The sequence below is a fragment of the Bidens hawaiensis genome, unplaced genomic scaffold (assembly GCF_021521415.1).
Source record: "Bidens hawaiensis isolate Kalapana, Puna unplaced genomic scaffold, B.hawaiensis_p1.1 tig00012472_1, whole genome shotgun sequence".
Classification (NCBI taxonomy): domain Eukaryota; kingdom Viridiplantae; phylum Streptophyta; class Magnoliopsida; order Asterales; family Asteraceae; genus Bidens; species Bidens hawaiensis.
The window spans coordinates 233447-255658 of NW_027492020.1; the positions used below are offsets into that span (position 1 = coordinate 233447).

The 22212-nt window shown below is 39.1% G+C and overlaps 1 pseudogene; it reads right to left on the minus strand.

Annotated features, from left to right (window-relative positions):
- Nucleotides 1-12938: 12938 nt before the first annotated feature.
- On the minus strand, nt 12939-13702 carry LOC143541170 (transcription factor LAF1 pseudogene; annotated as a pseudogene).
- Nucleotides 13703-22212: the final 8510 nt, after the last annotated feature.

Genomic DNA, 22212 nt, shown 5'->3' on the forward strand with positions numbered 1-22212 from the left:
CGCTTTATTCCTGGTCTAAGATAGTTAATCCATCTTAACCTGCAACACTTTCCGTCCCTTTTCAAACCTAAAAGAAGGTAATGTGATTAGTAAACACGTTCAATTTAGATAAATTTGAGATGAAATTAATATAATTTGCATCATTCATGAAGTTAATTACCTGCATTGATGGGGACAGAACTCCAGCAAAAATGGCCATGGTTCATGACATAACATGCTAGCTTTCGGTCCTCATCGGGTGACCATAAACCCTTACTGTGCTTAACCATTCACTTTTCTGGTTGCTTGCACCTCATTTTATAGAAAAATCAAAAGTTGTACGGTTTGATGCATGAGAGACTCTGAATGACTGGGTATTTAAAGGGGATCTTGTAGTTTTGTACCATATATAATTAATTTATTTGTCTTAGCAACATGCTAAATAAACATAATTAAAAAAGGGTTCTTGAAAACATACGTTATTTATTATTAATTTCAGTAGCAACAGAGAACTGACTGAGCTATCCACATTTTCTGCGTTGGTTGTTGTTAGAATAGTAAACTAAAGATGTGTTACACATGCTAGTAAAGGTATTGTATTTTCAAAAATACATAAATTTCTTTCATTACTTTTGATATTTTCAAAATTAAGTTTTTTTTTTTTTTTTGTAATCTGTTAATTACTATCTTTTAAATACACAAATTCCTGTCAACTTTGTAGTACATTTTTTGGAACGACTTATAATGCAAAGAAGTTAGCAAAAGCGAGAAAACACAAAACAAAGTACAATTACATAACAAGGAGCTGATGATTTTAATTAAGCTATTCAGGCCAACTAACAAGAATTTTCTATCTCTATTACTTATCGACAAAAACAAAAAATTAAGAGAGTCGAAAACAAGATGTTTTCTTCTATCTTCACTCGCAAAAACCTGATTGTTTAGGAAAAACTAAATTCATTTAGTACAACCAAGAATCCAAGATTTTCAAATATTTCATTTACCTCATTTAACATTTTTTTTCTGTAATTACTCAACTAAATTAATGTTTTGATTTTTTTTAAATGGTTTGTAATTGTTTTACCCTTTTATTAAAAAAAAAAACTTAATGTGATTTAAGTAGAACATACATCAATCTTGCTATTATTTAATGATATTTTTTTTTAAATATCATCATCATCGTACTCAGTATATCCCACCAATAAAAATGCTATGGTAGGGTCTGAGAAGGGTAAGATGTAGACAGCCTTACCTTTATCCCATAGGGATAGAGAGGCTGCTTCCGGTGAGACCCCCGGCTCGATAGTAGTTTTGCATCAAGCCTTGGACATAAGGCACATAACACTCAATCATCGGGACACCGGCTGATTGGTGCATGTGCCCTTGTCTTTCGGCTATCAACGCCATCACATGATGCCTGATTAACCTTCCGCCACTTTTAACGTTATTTTCACGAGATTAGTAAAATAACGTCAAAATTAGTGCAATTTTACTTTTGCCCACCCGAGGGTTCACACATATATACATTATATGCGCGCACCGCAAGCAGGGCGTATTTTTTTTAAATATAAGATGTATAAAAGATTTTACAACTTTCTAACATTCGATTAAAGTTACAAAACTTTGGAAAAAGCTTTTAATGAATTTAATAAAATATTTCTGAAACTTAATTAAAATAAAAATACAAGTTCCTTTTAAAGAAAGTTAAGTTCAAGGTCTCGAAAAGAATTAATTTTCATTAAAGATTCACGTGGCAATTTAATATAGAGTGATTAGAATTTTTAATAAGTTTAATTACGCAATAATTTATTTCAAGTGAAGTTTCATGTGGCTATTGAATATAGATTATCAACCGACTAATATCTACGACACAATTAATTAGATCCTTGACCGAATTATCTCAAAAAACATCATAATAATATTTAGGTAATACAAATTAAAGTATCTTAGAATTAAGCATGTGAAATTGGCCTGGATGAACAGGTTAGGATCAACATGAGCTATGGACGAAATGAATTTTGGATCAAAGCGAGTTCTGATCAAAATGGAGTCGGGTCAAAATGTGTCCATTATTTATCAGTATTCAACCAAACACTAACAAACTCAACAATTCTAACTTAAACTAAACAATTCAAAACTTCAAAGTGGAAACAAGATAGTCTTAACAATTTAAAAGATAACAAAACAAGAAAAATAATAAAAAAACTAACAAAAAGATGATACACAATTTGATGAAATTGAACAATCGATAGAACACTCAATTAAAGAATACGATCAAGAATAGAAGACGTTTATTAATCATATGATTGTCGAAATACAAGAACAAATTTACAGAATGAATTGTGAAAAAGAAATAAAAAAACAAGCTGAAACCCTAATTGGAGAAAAGCCCCAATTTATAAACAGTAATTAACGACTCTTAACAATTAAGTTTTCAAATTGGCACAAGTAGTCCCTGAACTCTTCTTCAGTCTTCAAAACTCAACTATTTGTTGCTTGTCACTTATAGCCCAAACTTGTGAACTTCATTTAGCCATCAACAATCGTTTACTTTAGTATTGAGTATTGACCACACATAACAAGACTTATTATAAGTTGTGAAGTAACCAATTTCTTCTCAACATCTAACAAGAATAAATCTCTATTGCTATGCGCCTATGCCGGTCATGTTCTTCCTTGTCGACTTCTACTCATCGACTTATCTCTTGATCCACGTCTTCAGCCCAAGTGATTATCCATCTTTAACCTGCCCATGCTCGGTGTTCTCAAGTCCAACCCACATTTGATCCAATACTAGAATCAAATTGTCCCCAAAACGGGAAACCACGGGCAAGCCCACATATACACTGCATCAAACCCTCTGGATGGGGAAAGGACTCGACCTTAGGTCAAACTCAACTCTTCTGGCACCGTACACCGGTCATTCATTTTTGTATATCATTCCTAAAATGACAAAAATGGCAAAACCTAATTATAAAAATAAATAACAAAAACAAAATTCGAAACTTAATTTTTTTTATCAAAAAAATAGTATTATTGCGTAATAATAAAACAAAATAAAAATATAATTTTGAATAAAATAGTATTACAATTAAAATAACAATGCTCTCAAAATTAAATATTATGATAAAATATAAACAATAAATTTTAAACTTAAAAAACAATTGAATGAAGTAGTATTATAGTTACTCTACATCGCAATTAAGTATGCATTTATATAATAATAGTAATAGTTTCCCATAAGACAAATTAACTCTTTTTTAACTAATGGACATCAACCACTGTATTTTATAATAATTTACTTGACTGAGATACGTGACTATTTTTTTATGATTGGTTATAAAATATGTGAAAGTAAAAGAATAGAAAAAGGCTATGAAATATGCTATAAACTAAAAAGAATATTAAAATGCTATGAAACTAAAAAAAAAAGAGTCATGAAACATGTGAAACCAAAAAATTAGAAGAAAATGATTACGAAGCCTATGAAAATAACAGTACATCAAACGAAAAAGAGCAAATTGTCACTTTTCGACTTTCAGTCTTACACCGCCTTCTTCTAAATCATACACCATATCAACATGTTTACAGGTAATACCATATTATCACAATATCATTTTAGTTAATGTGACTAACGAAATGTTTAGTTAATAGTGTACTCGACTATCAAACACGTAAATAGCACATAAAAAGAACAAGTGTGTACTATTACATAACACCTTAATATACTATTATATACGTTTCTAAATATCTTGGCCAGATTACTAGCATAATTTCCATTGTTATCAGCATTCCTCCTAGCCATCATATCTCCGCCATCACAAGTGAATCGCGCCTTCCTCGTCTTGCATGGCCTTCCCATCACTACCTAATATACGGTAAAAGGAACCCAACCTAGATTTAAATGACTTGACTAGATCTAAGAACAAGAGTTAAGAAATTAACGAGGTGAGTGAATTGGAAATCGATCAAACTAAGCATGGACTATGTTATCATTGTAAATGAGAGTGAAATCATTAGATTTTTATTCTAGCTATTACCACCCACACTACTAGAAAAAAGAGCATCATCGACGAACTTCTACCGTCAGATTACAGACATTTATAAATGCCCATAAATAGAAAAAAAAGTGGTCAGTAATCCGATGATAATTGTCGACTGATTACCACAACTTGGGTTATATAACCTAACCTATTCTAGTTAGACGCGAACTCCTATTAATTAGACAAAAATACAAACTTTCCGTTATCTAAACATTGTATTTGAAATTAACTTGAACTTTAATCCAGCTTGATTAGTGATTCCCAAACTACCCTTAAGTCACCAAACTTGCGAACCAAGGAAATACCCAACCCATTAACTAACACGTAATCGGGTTGGGAATCAGTGAATCACCAGCAGTAACCCATTTGAGCATGTTGTTATGATCTCTCCTTACATATATGAACAAAGGTAAACGAATACAAACAAAGATAAATGAACATGAATGGAAACGCACAAATGAACACTATTTAATTATTTTCTATTTAATTTGTAAACGAACGCTCATGAACAAAAGAAACATGGTGTTCATGTTCGTTTGTTTATTTAAATGAACAAAAAAAAATCGTTTGTGCTCGTTCGTTTATTAAATAAACGAACTTCCCACTGAACGGTTCACGAACAGTGAACGTTCAGTTCGTTCACATGCCTATTGGAAATTGTAAGGATCAAGAATCATGGTGATCTGTTCTGTAAAGTTTAGGTCGTTCACATATACAAGATATACTCTTTATTTTTTTATGTGATAAAAGTCCACTACAGTTAAATTTGTATCATGCTTTTCTTCACTCTCTTTTAACAAATTACAGCTTACATATACATGAAATTTTCTATATTGAAATCTCCATTATTAAATTCAAAAAGTTGATCAATTGTCATAAGAGATTGAATCATATTTTCATTTTCAGTTGAACCCTTCTCTAAACAGTTTTGGTTCTCACAACCCTCCGGTGATATGTTATTATACTCAATGGTGCTTATTTGAGAGTTTGAGCCATGACTAAGTGAATGATCACTTGATACGCCAAAGTCTTTGAAGAAACACTAACCGGACCCCGGACAGATTACTGGTAACCTGGGGGTTGGAGAGATGTTTCCCACGAGGGGTTAGACCCTTGGAAGATGGTTCTTCTGATAACCTGCAAAACAGACACCGTGAGCTCGTCACTGAGAAGGGGGGGTTCCTCCTTGTGACCACCCTCCGGCGTGAGAATCAGACTAGATTGCTCTTTAAATATAAAAGTATATTAAGAGATTGCTAGAGCAGATATCAGGTATATATGATAAGATAAGATGATGTAAGATGATCATACCATTGGGGTATTTATAGCCGAAGGTAGGTTTCCAAGGGGTTTAGCCGGCCCAACACGCTACCAACTGTAACCTATGCACGTGCCCTGCCTGTGAGTGGTGGATAGGTAGCGGCTGACACAGAGCAGGCGTGTCGTGCACTCTTCCTCTTCTGCCAACTACAGGCTAGGCACGTGGTATGGCAGGAGTTGGTGGGTAGGCGGCGGCTATTGGTCACAGTGCTGTGGCGTGCTGTCTGCCATGCTGCTGTCAGTGAGCTGTCGCATTCTTGGTCAGATCTTTTGTCTGTACCTCGTCAGGTATCACACAAAAGATCCTCCATCATACGGACTGGCTCATTTAGGCGGGAGTTTTCCCCCTCCCGCCTTTGCTCATTCCTTCAGGTGACACTGGGGAGAGTTAAGTGCCTTGTGCGTGTGGCCATGCTGCGCGGGTGGCCTTCCCTAATGGCTTGTATCCGAGGCTGCGGGGACAGGCGGAGTCCTTCACCATTGGGAGGCATTCCCTGCGGGTGCTAGGTATGTGAAGGGTTTTGCCTTTACACTGTACCCGCATCCGTCTTACGGTTACTTGCTTGCCAAGGGGTAAGGGGTATTTTCCCGCTTACTTTTTAATATTTTCGAATTTTGAATTTTGAAATTCGAAGAGTTGGTGAAAAGATAAGTCCAAACCTCTGAAACGTCGTGCGACGGTTTCTTCTGACTGTGTCAGGACGTGCAGGGAGTTATGGTGACGTGACAGAACATGGTCATTCCAGTTGCTTTTTCAGGCGCGTGGGCACGGGATTTCGGGCGCGTAGCCGCGAAATCTCTGGCATACGTCCTTGTGACAGATGTTGCCAGCTTGCTTTTGCCACGCGTCCTAGTTTCATTGCACCTTTGATTTCTCTCTCTTCCGTATTAAATTCATCGCATTAATTGCGATTACTATATAAAGGGGGAGAGGGTTATTTGCAATTCACACTTTTCACTTTCATCTCTTCTTCTCAAGTAATTTCCGGCGAATTTTTCTGTTCAGTAAAGCATTACCCTGAAATCTCTTTTCATCTTTCTTCCACCATGTCTTCTCATGATGCTGATGACCAGAAGACTGCTGGCGAATGCCAGTGCTCTCTTCCTGTCGATCTGTACCAGTATATCGTCAGGAAGTTCATGCTCGAGTCTCTCGAGCCTGAGTTTCCTGAACCCCACCATACTGTGTACGATGCCCCTAGTGGCAAGATCGGGGTTTATGCTGCATTCTTTGTCTACGGAAACCTTAGGTTTCCGTTGACAAAGTTTGTGTACCGTGTCCTGGAGAGGCACGGTGTGCACCTGACAGAGGTGCACCCCATGGCCATTGCCAAGGTCCGGCACTTTGAGTGGGTGTGCCGGATACTGGGCCTTGAGCCCCTCGTTGACCGTCTGATGACCTTCTACACTTGGAGGTGCATCCAGGGGTGGTACACTCTTACAATAGGTACTCTTACAATAGGTGTTCCAAGATGGTCCCGCGCGGATGGGTACTCGTGCTCTGGACGAGAACGAGTTGCCCATCTTAGAGCAGACCGCGGGTCGGTTCGTGGAGGTTTACCCGCCAGGCCAAGAGATCCTGAGCCACCGACGGCCAGGTAAGCCTATCTTCTACCCTGAACCTCTCAATGCTGTGCCTGCTGCTGGAGTTGACATTTCTTCTTCTGAGGAATCCGCAGAAGGTCCTCCACTGGTGCGGAAGAAAAAGGCTGCCGTCGGGAAAGGCAAAGAGAAGGTGGCCTCTACGGCCGACCCGGTAGTCCTATCTGACTCGGAGTCAGATAGTGCGGAGGTGGCGGGGAAGCCCGGTGGTGAGGAGACCACCGCTCCGGAGGCTGTAGCTGTTACCTCCGGGGAGGCAGCGACGACGACGGTTACCGGTGTCAAGAGGCCGGCTCCATCGGGTTCGCCCCCGCTCGTCCGTACGTTCAAGCTCAAGAAACCCCGTAAGTACCCCCATAATTCTTGTCTAGATTTGTTGTTTCAAATAAATTTTTCTAACACTTTTGCTTGTGCAGGTGTGGATGTTGACGCATTCCCGGGTGTGGTTGGAGCAAGTATTCCCCCGCCAATGAGGGAAGGCTCGGTCAGCCTTCCCGAGGCGTCGACCCAGGCGTCTGCGCCTGCTTCCGTTGGTTCCAGCCTTCCTGAGGCTGTTCCCGCTGAGGTGTCTCCGCCGGCCGTGAGTGCAATTTTTACAGCATCTTTCACGGAGCCGGCGGTTACTGTTGCTGAGGAGGTGACGCCAACAATGGCTACCACAGCGGCTGCCACTATACCTGCGCCACCGGCACCGACGGCCGGACCATCAGGTACGCGCCGGGCTTCCCGCCGATCTATGCCACCTTCCCATCTGCCTGACCTGTTGGATGGATTTCCTTTAGGTTCAGGTGATGGGTTTGGCGGCTATCGGCCTGTTATTGACCCTACAGGTACGTAGGGTTCTTTTTCCTTTGTATATTTTTGTCATCTTTTCCTAACTGCCTTTGTTTCTTTTGCAGTGTCGGATTCCAATGAAGTGTATGTTCCAAGATGGAACATACGCCGAGGAACAACCCTTCGCACCCCTGTGGAGTGCGTGGATTGGGCTCGCCACGCTGCTCCTCATGGTGCGTTGGGGGAAGCCATGGCTAGCTACCAGGAGGGTAGGCTAACCAATGAGCTTCGGGTTCTCCAAGCCCGGATGCAGCCCCGCGTCGAGCTGCTTTGTCGTGAAAACGACAAGTTAAAAGCAGCTCGCGCCAAAGAAATATCTGAGACGCGGGCTCTGCGGGAGGAGAACCGGCAGTTGGCCGCTGCCGCCGCCGAGAAGGAGAGAGCATTCAAGGCCCTCGAGGTTGAAGTCCAGGCGCGACTCGAGGCCCGCTCCAAGGCTGCCCAAGCTGTGAATGAACAGCTTCGGCTGGCTAAGGAGACTGCGCGAAACTCAACTGAGAGGGCTGCCAAGGCTGAAGCTGTTGCTGAGCCGCTTCGCGAAGAGAATGAGCAGCTTAAATGCAAATTAAAGGCTCTTCAGCATGCTCATGACGCCTTGGCAATGGAAGATGCCAAGAAGCTGCAGGAGATCCTTGACCAGAGGGGGGTGCTTGACCGCACTGAAAGGAAACTCAAAAGCGTCGAAGAGGCTGCCTCCAAGGAAGTTCAACTTGCCAACCTTGATAAAAGCGGAGCCGAACGTGCTTACAAAGAAAGTCAAGCTACCCTCCAATGGCTGCTTCGAGAAGCGTTGCCTCAGGTATCTTTATCTTTTTCTTTACTCTTTCCGCTCGTAATTAAAAAATGTTCTTTGTATTCTTTTGTAGGTTGTGCGTCGGGTCCTTTCTGAGACCTCTTATGACGATGCGATGAGCGCAGCTCTCAACGCTTCTCATGAGGATGGGGAGAAGACTGGCTTCCTGCTTGGTCTAGGGTTTGCTGAAAGAGGCTTTCCGCCCTCCAACTTCCCTTTATTCAATGTTAATACTGAAGCTGCTTATGACCAAGCTGTGAACCAGTACGCTGCCTTCCCGCATCCAGTGGTGGAGAAGGTGAATGAAGCTGCTGCTGCTGATGATGGGCTAAACATCCTTAAGGCTTTCCTTGGGCAGCCGCTCTCTGACGGTGCTGGTCCAAGCGGAGGTGGCCCTGAAGCCTGATCCTGAAGATCCCTTCCCACTGCTAGGGTAGACTTAGCTTTGTATAGATTTCTTTTAGGCGGGTAGTTACCCGGCCACTGTTGTAATATATCATTGAAATATACGATTGTTATTCCTGTCATTGGATTCTTTGCTTTATAAACTTATGACTTGCATACTTAGTTTAAAATAGCAATTTTCCAAGTGTTTAGAATAAGAACCTTTGAACGTGGTTGATAGTGGGTTAAAGTTTCGCTTCCTCCTTCGTGATTGTGCGGGTAGAACCGTCACTTGCACTTGGTAGGATCGCTAAACTTTAACTTTTATCTAACCTGCGTGTAGGTTTTTCTTACTTTTTGAGGATAAGTTAACCTTTGAACGTGGTTGATAATAGGTGTGAAGTTTTGCTTCCTCTTTCGTGATTGCGCGGGTAGAACCGTCACTTGCACTTAGTAGGATGGCAAAACTTTACCCATACCTGACCTGCGTGTAGGTTTTTCTTACCTTTTTAAGAATTTTGTTTTGAATCGTTCGACGCGCGGTTGTCGGTAGGTTAGTGTTCATTTTCCTTTCATGATTCATGCGGATAGACCGGCACTTTCATTTAATGGAATCATTGAACTCTTCTCCTTCAACTGACCTGCGTGAAGGTTTGCCACGTTATTGGGTTCGTGCGGGTAAGACCGCCTTCCCACGCAACGACTTCACGTAATGTGAATGCCGTCACCAGTGTTGGATAGTTTTAACCGTTCGACGCGCGATTGTTGATAGGTTAGTGTTCATTTTCCTTTCATGATTCATGCGGATAGACCGGCACTTTCATTTAATGGAATAATTGAACTCCTCCTTCAACTGACCTGCGTGAAGGTTTGCCTGTTGAGGATAAGTTAACCTTTGAACGTGGCTGATAATAGGTGTGAAGTTTTGCTTCCTCTTTCGTGATTGTGCGGGTAGACCCGTCACTTGCACTTAGTAGGATGGCATAACTTTACCCATATCTGACCTGCGTATAGGTTTATCTTTTCCTCTTAAGAATTTTGAACCGTCCCACGCGCGGTTGTTGATAGGTTGGTGCAGTTCCCTCGAATGATTCATGCGGATAGACCAGCACTTTCATATGGTAACTTTTTTCCCTTCAACTGACCTGCGTGAAGGTTTATCATGCTTTTTGGGTTCGTGCGGGTAGGACCGCCTTCCCATGCAATGACGTTTTTTGTAATTATGCGGTGAAAACCGGCATATTAGTGTGTACAAAAGTATAAATGTAAATCATCAGCTTCGACGTTTGAAAGAGAATCATTTCCATTAGAAGTGGCTCTTGGCCTTTTCTGTACAAATTGGAATTGATTACATGCAAACTGTGTAATTGAACTCCCTTCCATGTTGGGACAGGAGTGCCATCGAGCCGACACGCACCTGTTTCGGGATCTCGTTCTTTACGCAGCATGTAGTCTCCATATTGAAGCTGATTTTTTATTCATGTTTACCCCAGCCATGGTTCCACACGCACCTGCATGCCTGCTTAGCTTTTATTTCGCCACGAGGTGTGCGAGCGTCCCATCTTTGACGAATGTTTCGACCATGTCTTTTACGTCTATGCATTCTTCAGTGTTGTGGCCTTTTGTTCTGTGATAGTCACAGTACTTGCTCCGATCAGCATCGTGACGATGTCGGATTACTGGAGGCTTTGGCCATGGGAGCTCTTCAGTAGCAAATATGTCAGTGACGCTTTTGGTAAGTGGCGTCCATCTGGAGTTCCGGTGCAGCTTTACATTATCCCTTTCACCCAATCGGTGCTGTAAGCCGGATGAGGTGTCAAAGTTTACCCTTGACTGCCAAATGCCTTGCTTCCGTTTTTTGTTCAATCGGGCGGTGAGGACGTTGTCCTCTCTCGTCCTCTGGGTGTAAAGGTTTGTGCTCTGCGGAAGGTCTCTACCCAGTTGCTTCTCCGTTTCCGCATAGCGTTTGGCTGCTGTCATGATGCCATCCCATGTGGATGGCATTCCATCTTTACCCGTTAGGGTGCGGATAAGCTCTGGGTCCTGCGCGCCGTGGATGAAGGCTGCGCGAACAAGATCCTCGCTGATATTGCCCAAACTTAACTTCTTTGAGTTGAAGCGAGTGATGAAGTTTGGCAGAGATTCATCTTCTTCCCGTATGCATTTGAGGATTGTCCATTGCTCCTCGGTATACTTTCGCTGCTGGCTGAAGTGTTGGCTAAACTTCTGCTGGAAGTCTGCCCAGTCGTAAATGTGGTTAACCGGTAAACGATCAAACCAAACCCTAGCAGCCCCCACCAGCGTCATTTGAAACATGTAACACCACGTGGGTTCCGTCCAGTTGCTGACGGTTGCCCCTGCTATGAACCTGTTCAAATGGTCGTCTGGGTCGGACATACCATCATAAGTGCCTATGTTGGGCATTTGTTTGGCACTTTTTGGGGCAATTGCTTCCGCAATGTCCCTTGCAAATTTGGACGTTCCCGCATTTGCAACGTTCGGTCTGAACGTTTTGGAGAAGTCTCGTGAACTTCCACCTGTGCTTTTTGGTTTGAAGGCTTGTCCAAAATGCCTTCTCGGTTGGGAGTCCGTTTCCTTACGCTTCCCTTTTGCCCTATGGCGAGGGTTCGCGTCGGAGTCGGATTCCTCCGAGTCATTGTCCAAGTATTCTTCGAATTCGTCGGCCTGTTGGACGGAACGCAAGCGTTCGTCCAACTCAGCTTGGAATTCCTTTTGTCGTGCCTCCGCCCATGCCTTAACTTCATCGAGAGTTTGGCGGGGGAGTCTTGTTCGTTTTTTAAACTGGGTATCGGTGAATCCCAATGGGCGATTATTTACTGCACTTGCCCCAGCTTGGGTAACTGGGGTAGTGTTCGTAAAATTTACTTCACTTGCCCCGGCTTGGGTAACCGGGGTAGTGTTTGTAAAAACTGTGTTGCCGGTATTCCCTCCAGTAGCTGGGGTTGTGGTTACCGGAGTTTCTTTAACCATCTTTCTAGAAGTTTGAAAAAACTGGAGAAAAATGAAGTTCTAGCTTTATGCACGGATGGCGCCAATGAAGAAACACTAACCGGACCCCGGACAGATTACTGGTAACCTGGGGGTTGGAGAGATGTTTCCCACGAGGGGTTAGACCCTTGGAAGATGGTTCTTCTGATAACCTGCAAAACAGACACCGTGAGCTCGTCACTGAGAAGGGGGGGTTCCTCCTTGTGACCACCCTCCGGCGTGAGAATCAGACTAGATTGCTCTTTAAATATAAAAGTATATTAAGAGATTGCTAGAGCAGATATCAGGTATATATGATAAGATAAGATGATGTAAGATGATCATACCATTGGGGTATTTATAGCCGAAGGTAGGTTTCCAAGGGGTTTAGCCGGCCCAACACGCTACCAACTGTAACCTATGCACGTGCCCTGCCTGTGAGTGGTGGATAGGTAGCGGCTGACACAGAGCAGGCGTGTCGTGCACTCTTCCTCTTCTGCCAACTACAGGCTAGGCACGTGGTATGGCAGGAGTTGGTGGGTAGGCGGCGGCTATTGGTCACAGTGCTGTGGCGTGCTGTCTGCCATGCTGCTGTCAGTGAGCTGTCGCATTCTTGGTCAGATCTTTTGTCTGTACCTCGTCAGGTATCACACAAAAGATCCTCCATCATACGGACTGGCTCATTTAGGCGGGAGTTTTCCCCCTCCCGCCTTTGCTCATTCCTTCAGGTGACACTGGGGAGAGTTAAGTGCCTTGTGCGTGTAGCCATGCTGCGCGGGTGGCCTTCCCTAATGGCTTGTATCCGAGGCTGCGGGGACAGGCGGAGTCCTTCACCATTGGGAGGCATTTCCTGCGGGACCAGCTTGCGTACTGCGCGTAAGGACGTTACGTCTCTGAGCATGGTTGGTCCTGCGGATCCAGTTGGTCTCTGCGCAGACGTCCCTGTTTAAGGTGAGTCTTGCGGGTCCAACTGGGCTCTGCTGGGACCTACCTCTTCAGTCTTGTTGAAACTCATCTAGGCTAATCCAGTCCTCAAATAAAAGTTTCGGTAAGTTGCTGGTATGGGATACTGGTGGGACTGATTGGACTATGTGATCAGCAGATGAAGTGTTGGTGATGTTGGATGTATATAGAGATGGTGAAGATGGTTCCTTACTTGTTATGTTTGAGGTTGTGCAATTATCAAGTTTAAAAAGAACTTGAACATGTTTTGATTTGTCTACTTTCTTCTTGAGGTGACAATGCCAGTAGTTTTTTATCTCGTTATCTGTTCTTCCAGGCAAATGTTGTGCCATCTGGGACCATCTGATTAGCAAAAGTTCAATTAATAAAATTCAATCAAGTTGATCTAAACAATGATAAATGCAAATGTATATAAAAAGAATGCGGTCGGTTAATATACTTGTTGCCTAATAATCCATGAAGGGTCAAAATGGTTTCATCTTCTTGCGATGAAAACGGCCACGCTTTAATCCTGGCCTAAGATAATTAATCCATCTTAATCTACAGCTCTTTCCGTTCCTTTGCAAACCTAAAAGAAGGATATTGTGTAATTAGTAAACGACTAAACTCGTTTTCTTTTGATGATTAATATAATTTGCATCCATGCATGAAGTTAATTACCTGCATTAAGGGCGACGGTACTCCAGCAACCATGACCATAGGTCATGACATAATATATTAGCTTTTGGTCCTCATCCGGTGACCATAATCCCCTCTTGTGCTTCATCATTCGCTTTCCGGGTATCTTGCACCTCATTTTTTAGAAAGATCAAAAGTTTTATGGGTTTTAAGAATATTTGTTTGTGTTGGTTGAGAAGTGCGAGAAGAAAACTATGGTATGGTGATGGAGAATGAATTGGTATTTAAAGGGAACTAATGATATACATATCTACATATGATAGATTATTAAATAAAATTAAAATGGATTCTTGGAAATCTTACATATTCCATCCAATAAGAACTCATTGACATTCAATCGCCACTTTCCAGTTGGTTTCGTTTCATTTGAGCTTTAAAGTTTTTTTTTATTTTATTATAATAACAGGATGAAAGTCACATCTAAGTACAGAAATTCCTATCAAATTTGTACTATGAAAAATACTTAACTTTTGTTTTCTACAAACACATAATCTACGGTATTGTTAATGAACTTTAGCTCAACTGGTATTGGAAGTGAAGTGTAAGGTCTCAAGTTCAAATCCGATGGGCGACAAAGTTTTCTCCGAAACAGGAGATTGTGATTGTGGGCATATGGGGTTGCCTTTCGCCACTGGGTTACTTGGGTAGCCGGTTTTTACTCGTTCGTTGTTCAAAAAAATATAGTCTAACTTGCATACTAAACGATTCAATCTCAATAATTAATTTGATGAGGAGAATACTCCTTACCACCCGGATGTCCTTGTTGGAACTAAAAAAATTCTTTTTAAAGAAGTGAAAGTAGGTAATTAATTTCAGGATTTCACAATAGTCACAATCTCTTATTCCATGAATTTTGACAAACTATGAAAGAAAAAATAATATTACTATGTATACATACATACATACGTTCTTGATCATTGTAGAAGTATAGTATATTTAAGTGACTATCTATTATAACTTACAAGTTTAGGTTGCAACTTGTTTTAAGTACACCATACTTTAATTAGTTTCATACATGTGAAGTTTCACGTGGAAATTAAATATAGGAGTGTCTAATTTTCTATTACGAATTGGAAGCTTGGGTTATCTCAACAAATGTAAACAAATTTATTTTGATATTTAAAATATAGAAAAAAATGATTTGGTGGAATAGACTCGAATATTCCTATTAAATAGTCATTTTTAATATATAAAAAAATGAAATATGAACCCTAGTTTTGTTTTCTTTTAACAGCATCTTTATTCCCGAGATAAAACTTATGATTTAATGGTTTATTGGTATGTGTTTGCCGACCCATTCATATATGATGAGGTGATAGATTACAACATTTACAAATGCAATGTTAGTAGAATATTATGTGAAAACATTGTTGTTCCAACAAAAAATAATAAACCCGAGATAATTAAACCGTTAACAAGTAACGTTGTACATTCGGGTTCAGTAAATTAGATAAGAAACTAAGAACTAGAAATTCGACAGTTCACTCTTAATTGTATTGAGCTTATCTCGAAAACAAGAATGTTAGATAGTTCAGATAAATGGGGCTGGAAGGGAATAGAGTCATAGACAACAAGAACCACCCGGTGGTGGAAGGGAATGTGAATTATTGGTGGAGAACAATTTCATTAAAAGTTAATTGTTTCATATGGCGAGTGTTATTGGATAGAATCTCAACCAAGAAAGCGTTATCATAAAGAGGATCAGTGTATACTATTTGGCATATCACATGTGTGTGTTATGTGGGGTGCATCTGAAAAGCCCAAATAATCTAATGGTAAAGTGCAAATGGGTGGAAATGGTATGGTCGGTAATAAATTTGTGGTTGAAGATCACGACACAAGATGGTAATCAATCGGTTAGAGATATCTTCTAGGCTCCACAGGCATTGGTTGAGGAGTTGGTAACTTACGTTAAAGGAAACTCCTTTCTTTGGATAAATCAACGAGGCAAGAGAGCGTAAGTAAATTGGAAGAAGTGATGTCGTTTTAATTTTATTAATTTTCCTTTATATGGTGTCGTTTCTATTTTCTAGTTTGTATCCTTATCAGGGGCGTAGCCAGCCTTAAGGGAATGGGTTCGGCCGAACTCGTACAAAATTTTGTTTTAGTGTTATATATTAGTGTATTTTGACATCGAACCCGTAGAAATTTCAACATCGAACCCGTAGAAAACCCAAATATAAGTGGTAAACATTCGGTCTTTTGTCCCTTAAAAATTTTCGAACCCGTAGGAAAAAATTTCTGGCTACGCCACTAATCCTTATACTTGATGAGTTGATGGGCTCTAGCTTTGGCAAGAGTTCCTTTGGTTTTTTGGTTTTTTGTTTTTTTGTTTCTAGGATTCCAATAAGATTCATTCCGAACATCTTTTATTTTTCTCTTAAAGTGACCGTTTAGCAACATCATATTTACAAATCTGGAAAGTCTAACGTTGAATTTTGGCGTTGACACGATGCAATCATGATGCTGTGATACGAGGGTATCAAGATTCTAGAATCCTTTTTTTTCATAATTATAAATAAATGCCATATAATCATATATTGAAGATCTTTCAAATTATTATTATTATAAATGACGTTAAAAAATCGTTATTATAGATATAACATGGACAGGCTAACAGTAGAGTTAATTCATAAATGTCAGTGGCTTTAGTTTAGTTGCAGATTATTGTAATATTAGATTTATAAACGGGGTGCGTATTTATGTGTATTGTAGGCAGTGTTGTAGAAGTTAATTAGGCGTTAGTCGGGCGATTAGATAGGGACTAGCGATTAATCAAAATTAAATGGATTGGAGTTTATATATAAATTTTCAAATATATACCAAATTTTATATATAAAGTTTTCAATTTTGACCGATTTTAACCAAACAACGATTAATTGGCACGTAGACGGAATTTTTACAACCATTATCATAGGTTTTTGGATTTCGTATGGCATAGATATCTTTCAAAATAGTGTATAGAATTCACTTTAAAATTAAATTGCATTGTGGGTTTACGAAATTAATAATCAGACAAGACAAAAAGATTTCTGCAAAGAACGAAAAATATGAGGATTGATTTGTTTACCCATAAATATATGGAAATGCCGATGATGATGGTTCGATGAAATATAGAGGTCCCTTCTATGTTTTTTTGTCTAATGAACGCCCAATGTTTTTGAAGCTAAAAGACACGATGTGTTAATCATCCCAAATATGAAAGTCAAAATTTGTAATAGACGCATCTTATTTATGTGTTTAAGCTAAATTACATATAAGCAGTTTTGACACTTAATTCTTTATTCTTTGTGTTTTAATGATCGAAAATTGCCAACATAATACACTTTTTCATCATGTTCATAAAGCTCTACCACTATATTTTAGTTATTTTTGGTCAAACTGTTTTAAGATATAATAAGACATAATTAACATGGTAAACCGAAAGATATTTATTTTGTAAAACTACTTCACTTCAATAACTTTAATACGATAAGCTAAACAGATTAAACCTATTTAAACACTTTTTTATTGTACTATTAACGTATCAGCCAGTTCACATGACTCCAATACATTTACCTCAAAAACTAATTTATTTAATTATGTGTTGGTCATATTGCTTCTCATATAAGATAATCCCTTCTTTTTAGTCCATGTAGTCACGTACATCAACCTCTTAATCATGCAATAGCTTAGTCCATATACATCAACCTCTTAATCATGCAATAGTTTAGTACTTTAGTCCATATACATCAACCTCTTAATATATTTTACAATAATTTAGTTGATAAAGATAGCCTGACTACTAAGAGCATTCCTAACTCATTCCATATATTTTTCCCTATAATTTAGCTAAAAAACACCATTCCGTTAATTTATCTATCATTTTTCATAATTCTTCCACATTCTATACGCTATTCATATCCATAAATTAATTCTTTATTATTTTTTTCTCTTTTGTTTGTTATATAGTAAATGATGATTGGGAGATATGTGACATATTATATGGTATGGATCAAAAATGAGTCCCTATATTTAGGAATTTACTTTAGTTGTCATATAACTCATCCATATAATAGGGAATGGATTGGAGAGATGATTTTGATGGTTTTCTTAAAATTTACCCTAAATTATATGGGTATAACAACTTTAGAGAATGGGTTGAGAATGCTCTAATCTATTTATGTGTGTTAATTAGTTATATTACCTCTCATATAAGACAAATTTCTTCTTTTTAGCCCATAAAAGTGCCTCTTTGTTTTACAAGGGGGAAGGGGCCACTTTCTGGGTGCCCTCAATCCCTCACCCGGTTAGTTTATTGATTTCAGCTACACCCATCTTTTTCAATTTGAGTAGGGGTTGAATTGTTGAACCATGTTTAATCGGTAACAAGTAATCGGTGAAAAAGACGAGAGAGATAGAGAGCCATCACCCATGTGTGTGCGGAGAGGAGAGTGAACATTAAAATAGTTTAAGGTATATGAAAGATGAGTAGAGTCATTAAAAAAGTGTATGCGCGCACACACGTCTTAAATAGTTAAATCATTATATACAATTAAATCTTGATCGAGAGCTCGAACATGAAACCTCTCGATTCACCTTATAAAACCACCTTAACTTACCATCAACCAAATGATGTGGGGGTGATTGAGATACCCTGACCACAAGTTTTCCACACAACTAAAAATTATAAAAATGGTTTATGAAACATTAAACAAAGAATAAAATAGGTTATAAGTACATGTGACACTAAAAAGGAATATAAAATGATTATAGAAAATGTGAAAATGACAGCACATCAAACGAGGTCAAGTCATCGCATACGCATCAAGGCAACTTAAGGTCAACGAGAAGAACTATACGACTCACGATCTCGAACTTTGTGCCGTCGTTTTCGCTCTCAAAATCTGGAAACATTACCTTTATGGTACAAAATGTGTGGTTTTTACCGATCATAAAAGCCTTCAACACATTTTCGACCAAAAAGATCTCAACATGAGACAACGACGATGGGCCGAATTACTTAGTGATTACGATTGCGAGATTCGCTACCACCCCGGTAAAGCGAATGTTGTCGCCGACGCCCTAAGTCAAAAGGTTAATGTTAAATCCGTTCTACTTCTAAGCGTCATTGTTCAAACCGATCTTCAAATTCGTATCTTTCAAGCTCAACGCACCTCCGTCGAAGAAGGTAATATGTACGACGAAATGTCATGTGGAGCCGAACTTCAACTCGAAACCAAACCCGATGGTATTTTGTATTTTCTCAATCGTTTATGGGTTCCCAATCGCGATGACCTTCGTACTTGTATTCTCGACGAAGCTCATAATTCGCATTATTCCGTTCATCTCGGTGCGGATAAGATGTATTTCGATCTTCGTGCTACCTTTTGGTGGCCGGGTATGAAAAAGGACGTAGCGTTGTTTGTATCTAAATGTCGTACTTGCTCGAAAGTCAAAGCCGAACATCAAAAACCTTTTGGTCTACTCGAGCAACCACCGATTCCCGTTTGGAAATGGGAAGACATTGCTATGGACTTTATCACCAAATTACCCAAAACCCAGAAAGGCAACGATAGCATTTGGGTGATCATCGATCGATTAACCAAATCTGCTCATTTCATTCTGATTCGCGAGAAGTACTCTGTCGAGCAGCTTGCTCAAATCTATGTTCGGGAAATCGTGTGTCAACACGGTTTGCCATTGTCTATCATCTCCGATCGCGATGCCCGTTTTACCTCTCATTTTTTGCGATCTCTTCAAGAAGCTTTGGGAACACGTCTCGATCTTAGCACCGCTTATCATCCTCAAACGGAAGGTCAATCCGAACGTACAATCCAAACACTCGAGGATATGCTACGAGCATGTGTTCTTGATTTCGGTGAGAATTGGGATTCTCATCTTCCGTTCATCGAGTTCTCCTACAACAATAGCTACCACTCTAGCATTGATGTAGCTCCTTTTCAAGCTCTATACGGTCGTAAATGTCGTTCCCCGATTTGTTGGAACGAAATCGGTGAAACTCAAATCACGGGACCCGAGATGGTCCAAGAAGCCACCGATGTCATTAATCAAATCCGTAAGAATCTCCTAGCCGCTAGAAATCGTCAAAAGAGTTACGCCGATATATGGCGAAAACCTATCGAATTTAATATTGACGATATTGTCCTTTTAAAAGTATCTCATTGGAAGGGGTAGTCCGTTTTGGAAAGAAGGGTAAACTAGCTCCTCGTTTCGTTGGTCCTTTTAAAATCCTTGAACGTGTTGGGAAGGTGGCTTATCGACTCGAACTACCGGAAGAACTTGCCGATGTTCATCCGACTTGTCACACCCCGACCAAAGGCGGCAGAACATGCCGGGGTGCAACGATTGCTCATAAGCGCATGACACTATTTAAAGCGACAATATTTAACAAACTCATTTCATTTCACAACATCGAAAATGTCACATAACCAAATATTCATAACTCAAATACAACAAAATATAACAAAATATAGCAAATCAAATATTGTTCATTTTTGCTAATATCCTAACGGTATTTGTGATGTTTTCTTCACCGAACTCCATAATCAACCTAGATGCAAACCTGTAACATTTCATAAAATAAAGTTTATCAACACAAAGGTTGGTGAGCAATTCATAAGTTTGAACAATAGATATATAGTATGAAAAGCTACAAAACTAGTATACAAAACCATAAATAATAGCTATAAACTTGGATAAATAGTTATCGCTAACAAGTTAGCGACACCCAACTATAAGGGGTTGCCAAATAGTTTAGGATTTTATAGTTATCGTTAATTGCATTACGTTAACGACACCTTGCCATGAGGGGTTGCCAAATGGTCTAGGATTTATAGTTCCACCATCCAAAAGCGATAAACACATAGTCAAATAAGCATAGAACACCAAATCGAGCAATTATTCAAGTAAGGTATACAACAACATTTATGGTTTAAGACCCAGGTATAAAACATTTAGTTTAGATAAGTTGAAATGTCACCCCCAAAATAAAAGATAGAAAACGGGGTATGAAGTTACTCACGTTCAAGTAATAAACTTGAAAGATTGATTATTTGGAGATTTGCCAGAACGACGAGTTTAACGTATGAAGCCTAAATAAAAGAAAGTCTTGGATTTAGAAAGGTTGTCTTGAAGATCTTTAAATAAAATAATTGTTGCAAAAACTAATCAATTAAAGTTCAAGGTTTAAAATGTAACTATTTAAGAATTTATAATAACAACCCTTTTAAAAAATGTAAGTTTGCTCAAAACCGGGTTAAAGTATTTAACTTTAATATTTACTTAACCAATGTTAAGTAATAAGGTGGGGAAAATGCTAAAATGCAAGTTCCATTAGGCTGAAGATACTAAAACGGGTTTTTAACGAGTGTTCGGGTTATCGGTTCGGGTCTTGACAAATGGTCTAACCCAAAGTCAACTTTCCAAAATATTAATTGTTATGAGATAGCTCATTAAAACATACTAACACTTAACCAAGTACGTAGATCTATTGTTTAGAACTAACAACGCACGTTAAGCGAGTGTTCGGTTTTGTCGGTCCAAACTATGTTATGAGATCAAGTTGGATCCAACTATTCCAAGTACTTAACAAAAATAATTAAAATCAGTTTGTAAACTATTTTTTAAAGAAATATACAAGTCTTGATAACTAAAAACACACTTGTGTGTCTTAAGCGAGTAAAAGTCGGTATAGTTCGGTCTCCATCTCACAAATAGTTCATAGATGGTTTCTACATGCCCAAATATCATAGAACTTGTATATTGGTTTATAAATGAAGAAAACTTAAATTTTACAACAAAAAAAGTTAACTACAAGTCTTTTAAGCAAAAGTTTCGGTTTAGTTCGGTTTCCATCTCCCAACGAGTTCACAGATGGATTCCATATGCTTAATATCAAAGAACTTGTAAAAATGATTTTTGAAACTCAAATCTAGCAATAAACATGTTTAAACAACTATTTTAACAAAACTAGTAAACAAAAGTTCGGTTTCCGGTTTGGACTAGTTTCGGTTAAACCAAGGTTAGTCTTATACAAACCCACACCATGGAACTTGTAAATAAGATGAACAAACTAAAGGGTTAGAAGTTAGTCATAAGTGATATGTATAATAAGTTATGTGTGTGTAAATATATATCAAGAACACGAAGTCTTCCATGAAGCCTTGCCTTATGACATTCGAAACTTAACCAACCAAAGTCGGTGAAGTAACAAATAAAGTAAACAAGGGGTGTGTATTATATATATGTTGTACCACCATATTCAAGAGTTAGTAATGTTAGATGAACAAGTTAGAATGAAAGACTATAGTTAGTTTGACTTGAGAAGTCAAAACTTCAAAAATACATAAGAAATAACATCCTTGAATCTATGGAGTTTGAGAGAGTTTTTTTGGAGATGTAGCAAGAGTAAAATGAAGAAGATGGGTGTGTATATATAGGGAAGGAGTGAAGGGTTGGGTATAAAGATTCTTTTATGGTTTGCATAAAAATGGGTATGTTTAAATGGTCAAACAATGCATAATATAAAAAAAACAATATTTTATATATTTTATATATTTTAAATGACAAGATCCAATATTTTATATATTTGAAATGTTCGGGTTACAAACGGGTCGGGTTTACATA